This window comes from Choristoneura fumiferana, chromosome 16 (genome assembly GCF_025370935.1).
Source record: "Choristoneura fumiferana chromosome 16, NRCan_CFum_1, whole genome shotgun sequence".
In the NCBI taxonomy this organism is placed as follows: Eukaryota; Metazoa; Arthropoda; class Insecta; order Lepidoptera; family Tortricidae; genus Choristoneura; species Choristoneura fumiferana.
In genome coordinates this window covers 8,871,729-8,882,509 of record NC_133487.1, presented here as the reverse complement: position 1 = coordinate 8,882,509, position 10,781 = coordinate 8,871,729, and the positions used below count along the sequence as shown (strand labels likewise).

The following is a 10,781-nucleotide window of genomic DNA, read 5'->3' as shown; positions in this document are numbered from 1 at the left end:
TGCTTAAAGATAAGCACTTGATATTACTTAATAAGTTTTCTATCTATATATCTATATTACATCCCAGTAGTTTTGTTACACAGTCTTAAAGAATACTACGAGTCGACGCTAAGTAAATTTATAAATTATATTACAAATTAAAGCTTAATAACACAAAAGGATGCTGGCGGTTCGAAATGCCAATAAGCGGTTAACTGGTACATTGTAGACGTAGATATCTCAGACAAGGTCCGTAATCAGCTTAGTACGAGAAATAGCGAACTTTATCTGGCCCGCCAACGGTCGTCCGCAGGGAGTGCCAAATATTTCAAGCTGCGTTCCAGGCTTCTCAGTCCTCATTCAGGCACGGTGGCAGCAGGACGTATCCGCACAGAACCTGTGCAAGTCTTCGACACCAACGATACTTCCAAATCTACTTCAACTTTACAGTGACGAAACTCAGTTGAGATTGTGGACTGCATTAAAAAAACTTTCATCAAGTTCATGGTTGAATTTAGTGTTTGCACTTAGTGAAAACGAGAGTTGAAATTGTTGACATTGTTAGCCTATGTGTGGGTGAGTGGAATTATTACACAACACGTTTTTCTCTATGGCTAATCTACTAGTGCATCTGTTTTAAATTATAACCGTGACAGCAGATTTAAAAAAAATGGCCAGTCTCTGTTCCTTTCGGAAGATAACGAAATAAAAGTTTTCCTGGGGAACTTCTATCTCGAATATTTTCCCTCGGGCCCGGAATAATTTGTCAACGTAATGTTAACAAACTCGGGAATAACCAGACATCGATAGGAGGATTTTCCAGTAATTTTTTCACTCCAGTTACAGAGGCGCCGTTTTGTCAGCATAGCTTTTAATTTACTGCTCAAATTACCTACTCTTTTATTCATTACAGTAATTTTACGCTTCGTAGCACTGCCCTTTCTGCAAAGAATGCCTAATTTATTTTCCTTTCTTATTCAAAACTGCATAATTTTTTCTGTTGGTTAAAGTAACCAAAAAAAGTCAAAAATGATTTCATTGAGCTAAATGCACACACTTTAGTTTAGAATACTTGCTCCGCGTATGTTGATAAGGCTGAATAAACTACACATTATGCCTTATAGAAATGTAAATGTACTCTAATTTCTTGAATATTTTCTTTTCTTGGGAAAATAAATTTGTTTGTTCTGTATTGGGAGAGGACTGGCCCTCGAGACTTGAGGTGCTTGAGTGACTTGATTACAAACCAACCCTTTGAGAGATGGAAATAGATTTTCTTTGATTAGGCGAGCTCCGCACTCGGGCGCGATCACTCAATTTCCTTTTTAGGACTAATCCAGTCTAAATTCAGCCAATTTTCATAAATACATTTGTGCATTAGGCATCGTGTGTAGATTTCATTTTTAACGCCCGACGCAAAAAGGGGGGTGTTATAAGTTTGACCTCTATGTGCGTCTGTCTGTCTGTCTGTGGCACTGTAGCTCTTAAACGGGTGTACCGATTTGAATGCGTTTTTTTAGTTGAAATCAAGTTTTCTAGCGATGGTTCTTAGTCATGTTTCATCAAAATCGGTTGAGCCGTTTTAGAGATATTGAACATTGAAGTGACAGTCTGGGGTTATCCAACTTTTTCTTGATTAGGTTATTTCTAGATGAGGTTATTTCAGATTTTCAAGTGTCGTTAAAAATTACGATTTAGGTAGGTTTGTTACAAATCATAGATTGCGATGCGATGCATTTTTATTAAGTATATCTTAAACACGTAGGTTTTGTCAATAAGCTATCATTTTAACGTATAAATAATATGTATTAGGATGTTGTGTTTGATGAATGAACAATTGGTCTGTTTTTAACCCCCGACGCAAAAAGAGGGGTGTTATAAGTTTGACCGTTATGTGTGTCTGTGTGTCTGTCTGTCTGTGGCACCGTAGCTCTTAAACGTGTAAACCGATTTGAATGCGGTTTTTTTTATTTGAAAGCAGGTTTCCTAGCGATGGTTCTTACGCATGTTTCATCAAAATCGGTTTAGCCGTTTTTGAGATATTTCAATATCTTTATAGTGACAAAGGTTATCGGTTTGATTAGGAATATATTATATTACTTGACGTCCAATAAAAAACTAGGGTATTCTAGCAACTATATTGATGAATGATGAAGTAAGGATTCGGGCATAATATGTTTTTTTTTTAGTCCAATAGACCTGGTGTTATGGCACGGAATCTGCCAAACTATACCCTTCCACAATATCCTTCGATTGCTGTGGCTAAATTTTATATACCAATATTTCTGTCATAGATATTGTATGGATGTATGTAAACTTTTTATTGCATGTAAAGAAACGATCTCTTCCAGCTAACTGGTTGAAATCGTACTAATCCTATCCTACTAATATTATAAATGTCAAAGTTTGTGAGTGAGTGAGTGAGTGAGTGAGTACCTATGTTTTACTTCTTCACGCTGAAACGGCTTTTCGCATTTAGATGAAATTTGGCAAAAAGATAGTTTATGACCTGGATTAAAACATAGGATACTTTTTATCCCGATATTCCCACGGGATAGGGATAAAATCTCTAAATAACAACCGCTGGGCTTAGAGTCATGACATTTGGTGTGTGGGTAGCTGGACGTCTGGATTAACACATATGCTACTTTTTATCCCGATATTCCCACGGGATAGGGATAAAATCTCGAAATAACAACCGCTTGGTTTAGAGTCATGAAATTTTGGCATGGGTGTTATAATTTAACGTCAATGAAAACCACGATGTAATTTTAGGGAATTCCCACGAATATTATGCCTACCTAACCTTTTGCTAACCTCAGAAAATCTCTGTGTATATGTCGTAGAATTTGTTTATTGCTATCCCGCGGAAACTATATTCTATGCCCTTTCCCGGGACTTGTACTACCTGTATCCCAAATTTCACCCAAATAGGTTCAGCAGTTAAGACGTGAAGAAGTAGGTAACAAACAAACATACAGACTTACAAACTTTCGCAATTATAATTAATATTAATAAGATTAACTTTGCTATTTTTCATATCATAATTGAAAAACAATAAAAATACCTTTTCTATTTTGTTAAAAAGTAGAAACGTCTTCCTGTAAAATACCTAAAGAGGCAGAGGTAAAGAACATTCTGCAAGAAACGGAACGTTTATAATATTGCTAATTCAAGAAATATTCTGTACATTATTTATAGTTTTTAATCGCCAGTTTGGATCAAAATGTGATGACCTTTAATCATATACGAATAGTTAACTTTTCACAACTGCACTGCACTAAATTTGATGAAATTTGGAATGGAAAAAAGCTTAAACTTCTTAGCAGAAACTACGAGTACAATATTTTAAACAGGGAATGATAATGATGAGACCACGAAACACAATTATTAAATTATGTATTAATATTGTGTTATTTTGTAAGAGTCTACATTACGTATTAATCTACTTACAAAGTAAAGAATATTATGTCTTCATCTTATTACTTCTTTTATTCATTATCATCATCATTATTACGATTTCACAAATAATGTTTAGAACCCCTTCTTCTGTGACCTTCTAGTGTCCAATGTTATCCTGAATGGACTATAGGCGTACTCCTGGACGACGCCTATAGTCCAAAGTGCGTGGAAATCGGTTTGAAAAAAAAATCTAGAATATTTTAGTGCTTTGAGTTATTTGGACTGAATATCCCGAAAAGGTTTTCCATCGCATTTTTATTTAAAATGTGGTCGCGCCTTTGACGTGGTACACTCCATATCGATTAACATGGAACATTATCATTATCATCCACAACTAAAACATCCTGCCTGACAAACATTTACACCCACCTGCTAAAATTATTCCGGATAAATTTAAGAACAACTTTTATATTAATTCGAACAATTAAAAACGTACTTAAGCAGGAAAACAACACCGGTACGGGACGTGGAAACAATAAACACATTTCTCAATTAAAGCTCAGCACTGTGGAAATTTCTGTAAAAAGCAATGTAATTGCGAGGTTTGCGACCCCTGCATAGAATGTATTAACGGATAGATAAAAAGATAACAAGTGCGATCCCGTACTGCAATTTGAATATAATGTTTTAATTTCTGTGTCGAGAGTTTGGGTATTAACAGTGTTATAAAATTCTAGGGTAGCAAGAAAGTGCCACATGCTTTGAATAGCTCGAATCGTCTAATGTTAGCCGGATTTTATTTTAAATTGAATCAAACTTATAAAGAGGTTTTAAAATGTTATGTTCTTTATAAATATACATATATAAAAAGAAAAGTCCCAGCTAATTCATCAACGCCCCGCCCTAAGCTTTGGACCTGGATTCATGTAAATTAAATAAGTAAATTAATTTTTAACGTCATAGAACAATAATTACTGACACCACCAATTGATCAAGTCTCATACTAAGTAATGTTCTACAGGGAACTGGAAAATGAAAATACATACATAAATTCATATTGACAAAAGTACATAAATTTTAAACATCAAAGAATACTTGTAAACTTTTCAGTTTTTTTTTTTATTTGCACCGTCAGTGCATTGAACCCACAATCTCTTGCTTTGTAGTCAAAAGAACTCCGTGAGCTTACGTTTGATTGAAGCTTTAAATATTATAATCATCAATAATTTTGGCTCACCGAATTTAAAGCTTACAAAACATTATAAGCCCCAAAGAATTATATAAGCTGTCAAAATAAATTATGTATAATCAAATACCTGCTGTCTTAACAATCGATCTATAGACAAAAAACAATGTTTTCCTTTGCTTCACGAGTTTCCAAAGTATTTGTTTTTGATCAGCAATATTATTCTTTGCAAGGTTTAGGGTGCCTTCCCTGTAAGTATTTTGGGGATGAATTATTGTTTCTAATCTAAACAAACATTATAAGATTGCTTAGCCCATTTTTCGAGTTAGGGACCCGTTTGTAAACTATTCAGCTTTAAAATGCTAACTTTTGTTGTAAGTGTCCTCTCTCCGCAAAATAAACTGTTGATGAATTTATTAAAAAGGAACATTATCACGGCCTTGTAAGTTTTACAAGATAAAAAAAAAAGTCAATCAAAGCTTTATTTGAATACTAGTTGTTGCCCGCGACTCCGTCCGCGTAAATTTTGTTTATATTGCGGGAACTATTCAATTTTCCGCGATGAAAACTATCCTAAGTCCTTCCCCGGGACTCAAAATATCTGTTTATCGAATTTCATCTAAATCGGTTCCGTAGATTCATAGTTTAGGTACCCCTAAAAACTCACAAGCTTAACGTCTAAATAATATTATTAGTAGGTATTATAGTATAAGTATTAGTATAGATATAGGTGTGGTGTGGTAGTATAGGTGTGTATCGCTTACTACTTCTGGTGTACAATAAAGAGTCTTTGTATTGTATTGTATTGTATAGATTTGTTGTTTATTACTACAGAATCCTACACGCGTAGCCCGACACGGATTTGGTTGTTTTTTTACTTCGACTTGCATGAAAATGTTCACGATAAGTGGTTCCTTAGGTATGTTTTATGATTGACAAGTCACAAGCGAGACTTATAGACAAATTCCCTTGTTAAAAGATAAGGTCGTTCAATAGTGTGTCGAGGCTGGATAACTTTTATTTTAAATAGCCTATTTAGTTTCCTACTGCTGGGCTAAGGCCTCCCTTCTTTCCTCTCCATTCTGACGCTATTTCTGGCTAGTCCTTTGCGTACATGTATAAAATCGTCTAGCTGGATAACTAGTACTTGTTACTGGCAATGAAAATTCTAACAAACCAAATTAAAAAGTTATTCAATAAAAAGTAGATTGTACACGAGCATAAAACGAGCCATTTTATCCGAGACGTTCATATAGCCACCCGAGCCGGTACGGCGAGGGTGGATAGACACGTCGAGGGGAAAATGGATTTCATGCTCGAGTTTTACACTCTGCTTTTCACTTCGATTACGAGGAGATGAAATAACAACAGAGGAAACATTGTTCACTTACTAGGTACCTTTTATTTTTCATGCATTGCTAATATTTATTTTATATTTATTTTATATTAATTGCTAAAAGTGGCTCCGAAGCGGTAACATTTCGTATGCTCTGCCTACCCCATTTGGAAATACAGGCGTGATGTTTTTGTGTTGTTGTGTTGTGTGTGTTGTTGTTAGATTTATTAATTTATTTTGATTTGTTTGATTGATTTTTAGTTTTATACAAATTAAAAAATATTAAAATAATACATTGAAACTTTTTTGTTTGTGGCTGTTTAGGTCTTGGTCTTAGACGAAGATTTTACTTTATGCACTAGAGCAAAAAAAGTCATTTTATGTCGCCTAAATCCAGCATCAACACGTACTTTACGAGCATGAGAAGTGAAAAAAGTATTTACACTTAAGCAACGAAGCAGGAACTTAATAACAGAGATGGAGTTATAATGGAGTTACCACGCGTAAACGACAAAGACAACAGTATTATGAAATTTGCCACGTTGCGCGACGGAACCCTAAAAAGAAGAAAGACAATAAAAGGCCAGCAACAAATCACAGCTGAGGATGCGTAAACACACTTCGCTCGCTCGCACATAGCCAACCCTGCACAGTGGGGGCGCTATTTCACAACAATTTTCATCGAAATGATATTAGGTATTACGTACCATTAAATCCGGCAACTTTACCGTTGGCCGTGCCGGCAGAAAATTCAATAATGTCATTGAATAAGCGAGGAAAAAGATCCGCGGAATATTCGGGAAAAGTCGCTTTTTGTCCGGTTCAGGGGATTTGTGAGCGTATTGAGTGTTTGAGATTATTCCAAAAAAATCATTGGGTATCTACCGGAGCTTTGATTTTTTTCATCATGACACATACAGTACCACTACCATGAGTTTACAGTGAACGTACTCGATAGCGACGGCGTAAATTATTTGTAGAGGCGCTGTACAATTCTCCATTCAAATAATTTACGCCGTCGCTATTGAGTACGGTCACTGTAAACTCATGGTAGTGGTACAGATCAAAATGGTCCTGGGTTTGCAAAAGCATTAATCAGTTATAGAGCCGCAAGATAGACTGAAGGTGGCAGTTCAATAAAATCAATTGCATATTATAGTACCTCCTTACATCAAAAGACATGAATATAAATTCTGAAACGATTCACTGTAATCATCTAAATACATACGTGTTAAGCATAGACGTGTGTATTTTGGTTAATACTGTTTAATATCATTCTTTGGTACAAAATTATCAATTGTGAGTATAGTGCAGAGCAATGTTCTTATAGAGAATTAAATATAATGACTGCTATCATTATCATTAGATATTTATATTTGTATTGTAACTGCATAAAAAAACAGAATACTTTACATTTGCCTAGATGGCTATTATAAATATTATAAAAGGTACCATTATAATAAGAATCTCAAATCTACATACTCGTATATGGCGTACTAACACTTCCTTCCACGTCCAAGTCAAGTTTCTTACTTTGAGAAGTTTTCAAGTTTTCCATGCAGCAGTCTGTCAAGGTTGAAAGCGCCCTCACTGTTTCTAAGTCCACTACAATCTAGCTAGCAACTATTACGGAACCAACCACTGACTAGGCTGTCCCACGTTCGTTAACTTCAAACGTTAACTCCATTTCCTCTTCTTTTATTGCAACTCAAATATCTCGCAACTGCGTAGGTATCGTTAGGTTTATCCGCTTTCTTTGTTAAGATTTCCGATGACGCGCTCTAAATAAATGTTTTATTTTTCTCGTGCCTTTATGGCCGAGTGTTTTTTGGAACGTTCCGTGGTTTAACTTGTGGATGGTATATTGAGATGTTATTTTTTCTCTTGCTTTATAACATTTAAGATTGTTAATATCCACAGTGCATAAAGTTCAAGTATTTTCTTCGAGACTTATTTTGAGTAAAATCTTCGTTTTTCCTCAAGAATTGTTTAACTTCCGTGGATGTAAGGAACATTTATTACAGTAAAAAAAATTTTTTTTAAGGATTTTTGTGCACAGAATAGAAGAACAACAGAACATAGTACCTATAGAGTTGTTGTACATTTTGATTTCTCACAATGTGTTAATTGTTAATGATTTTAATTACGTAGCAATGTGATACAAGCAGGATTATTATTATTATCAAACCAACTTTAAGTCTGAAGGTATGTCATTTAAACTAGTTTAAAACCTTTAGATCTATAGGATAAGTTACTTTCACTTGAATATTTTCGTTAGTGATTGGTTTTTGGATGCAAGTAAGTGTTTCAACAGGTCTAACTGCGTATCACGCCTATGTTACTAATATGCCTATGTCGGTTACCTAATGTTCGCCGCATATTAGGCAGATTATATGGCATAGCAACGTTTCGCCGAATAACGGTACGCCGATGGATTGTACGCAAGTTTGTTTCGCAAAAAAACGTTTCGTAACTCAACCTTTAGCAGACTATTTACTTAGCTATTGAGTCAGCCGAAAAACTAATTCACCAAAATAATGGTAATATTGCAAACGATTTTGTCGAACAACCTTTCGCTTTTTGTAACGTTTGAACTATTATATTCAGTGCGCATTATCAACTTTTTCGCATCTTTTCGTTTCGCATGGGGAATGGCATTCAATACCGCGAATATGTGTGGATTACGGCCTCATTAGCATTTTTACACGCCGGCCGTGCTGCCGCGCATTCTTATGATTTCTTGACTGTACATACATATTACGCAATTAGTGTATTTGTAAACCATAATTTGGATCTAAAATGACTATTTATGCACGCCTCGAACAAACATTGTTCTGAAACTAGCAGCTCTCGCGTACTGGCTTCGCCGCCGCAAAATATACACTCAAATTACCGAGGGCTCCTGCATGATACTCGATAAACATTTACAATTTAAGAAAAACTATATATTTTTTGGCTGAATTTATACTTGTCGTTTAGCTCATATTTATCTACGCGTTTACGAGCGTATTTACACCGTTACAAATTAACAAATGAATGCTATACGACAAATGAAAATGTGATCCGCTACTTTTGATGTCTGACTGAACACTCCATCACTGAATTTTAAATATACTTAAATATGTTTATAATAATTGTTATTAATTAAACAATGAAACATCATTAAAGAAACCATGATGATAGGTAAATCTACTAAGTACTGTAAATAATACTAACGAACATCGAAGACTATAACAAACATTGTATTCGTCAAAAGAAAAATCTGCCAATAGTTGTCTGCGAAACGAAAGTCTGCGTAATTAACTCGGCGAAACGACAGGTCACCGCCTATGTCATATATGACATTGAGGTACAGCATTAATAATAATATTGGCTACGGGTGGGCCAAGCTTTCAAAGCGCAAAAAATGTATAAAACGAAAAAAAAAGGATTGCTGAACTGGTTTGGTTACTTGACGTTTAGCCAAAATGTACTAATTAGGAACCAAAATAATGCTAATATTGCCAAACTGATTTTGTAAGACATCACCTAACTTTTAGCTACTTGTAGGCTTTAGTTTTGTAGTCACTCATGTTACAATCGACATTTTTTTTTTACTGTTACCAAATCTTTTTTTTTTCAGTGATCTCTGAAGGTGACTGTGTGGTTTGTGGAAAACTGATTCTTGCAAATCGCACTTTAAAAATCTCAAAATATTAACACTGCTGTGTCTGTACATACATATACGAAATCTGTGTATTTGAAAAATAATATGGATCTAAAATGACTTATGCACGCCTTCGACACAAACTTTGTATCATGAAATCTAAGAGAGCTCTACGCGTACTTGGAATGGCCCCAAATATACAACAAATTACCGAGGGCTATGCCATGATACACTTAGACACGAATTTCGAAATATTTGCTGGGTCGGTTAGTGCGGCGAGCAAATCTCTGTGGCGGGGTAATCTCATACGATTGCCTTAGCAAGCAAAGCCAGTGAGACGTTGCCGCAGTACTCAAAGATAAACAACAGCACAAGATTGCTTACCCGCGACCTTATGATATCTACGTCTATGCGAAAAATGTATGGTCATGCAGCTCCTCCCCCTCCACACTATAAGAACACACTCAAATCACACAAACAACTATCACCACCATCACACTACATCCGGGTTTCTTAAACTTCTTGTAGTCTGGACTTTCACCATTTAAACAATTCTACGGACCCCTTTGACAGGGGAAATTTCTTATTAAATATGTTTACAGACTGACCTACTGCAAATCCCTGATACTACTGACCCCTGAGGGGCCAGTGGATCCTATTTTAAAAAACCCTGCACTACACTGTCGCGTTTCGAACTCAACTAGAGTTTATCCTCAGAGCATGGTGAACGATTAACGTAAACAGTTATTTAATTTTGTGAAGGTGAAGACTATACTCATAATATTTAGGTATTCAAGAGTAACTAAAGGACTTGTAAAAACAAGATATTACGATAATGTGTTTTTGTCCTGCTTTTGTAAGTAAGGAGCATCTAATATAATTTTTGTTTTGAAAAAAAAAGACTAGTCAAAGTTTCTTGCGGCGTATTCTTCTTGGGAATGATAGACATTACGAAAATGCTGGTAGTATAAAAAAAGTGGCTTGCAAAAGAGCTCTATCCGGCCTACTAATACACTAAACATTTTGATTTCTAAATATTAAGAGCACAAAATCATGGATACGTTGTGAGTTAATACATTGCTTTACTGTTGGTGTGGATGTAGTGTGAAACCAGCTTAATATTATGCTTACTTGGCTTACGGAACAGACACTTCTCTTGTAGCAATGAAAAATGTGTAGCTGTCAGCAATTTTACTTGAAGGAAAAAATGACTACGGATGTGTTAGTAAATA

General features: G+C 35.3%; 1 protein-coding gene across 1 annotated transcript in view; it reads left to right on the top strand.

Moving 5' to 3' along the window:
* The first annotated feature begins 336 nt into the window (after positions 1–336).
* LOC141436307 (trace amine-associated receptor 8b) overlaps positions 337–10,781 on the top strand; it is a 100,437-nt gene continuing 89,992 nt past the window's right edge. The window contains exon 1 of the mRNA XM_074099238.1: positions 337–555. The gene's annotated coding sequence lies outside the window, so the exon portion shown is untranslated. The remainder of the gene's footprint in view (positions 556–10,781) is intronic.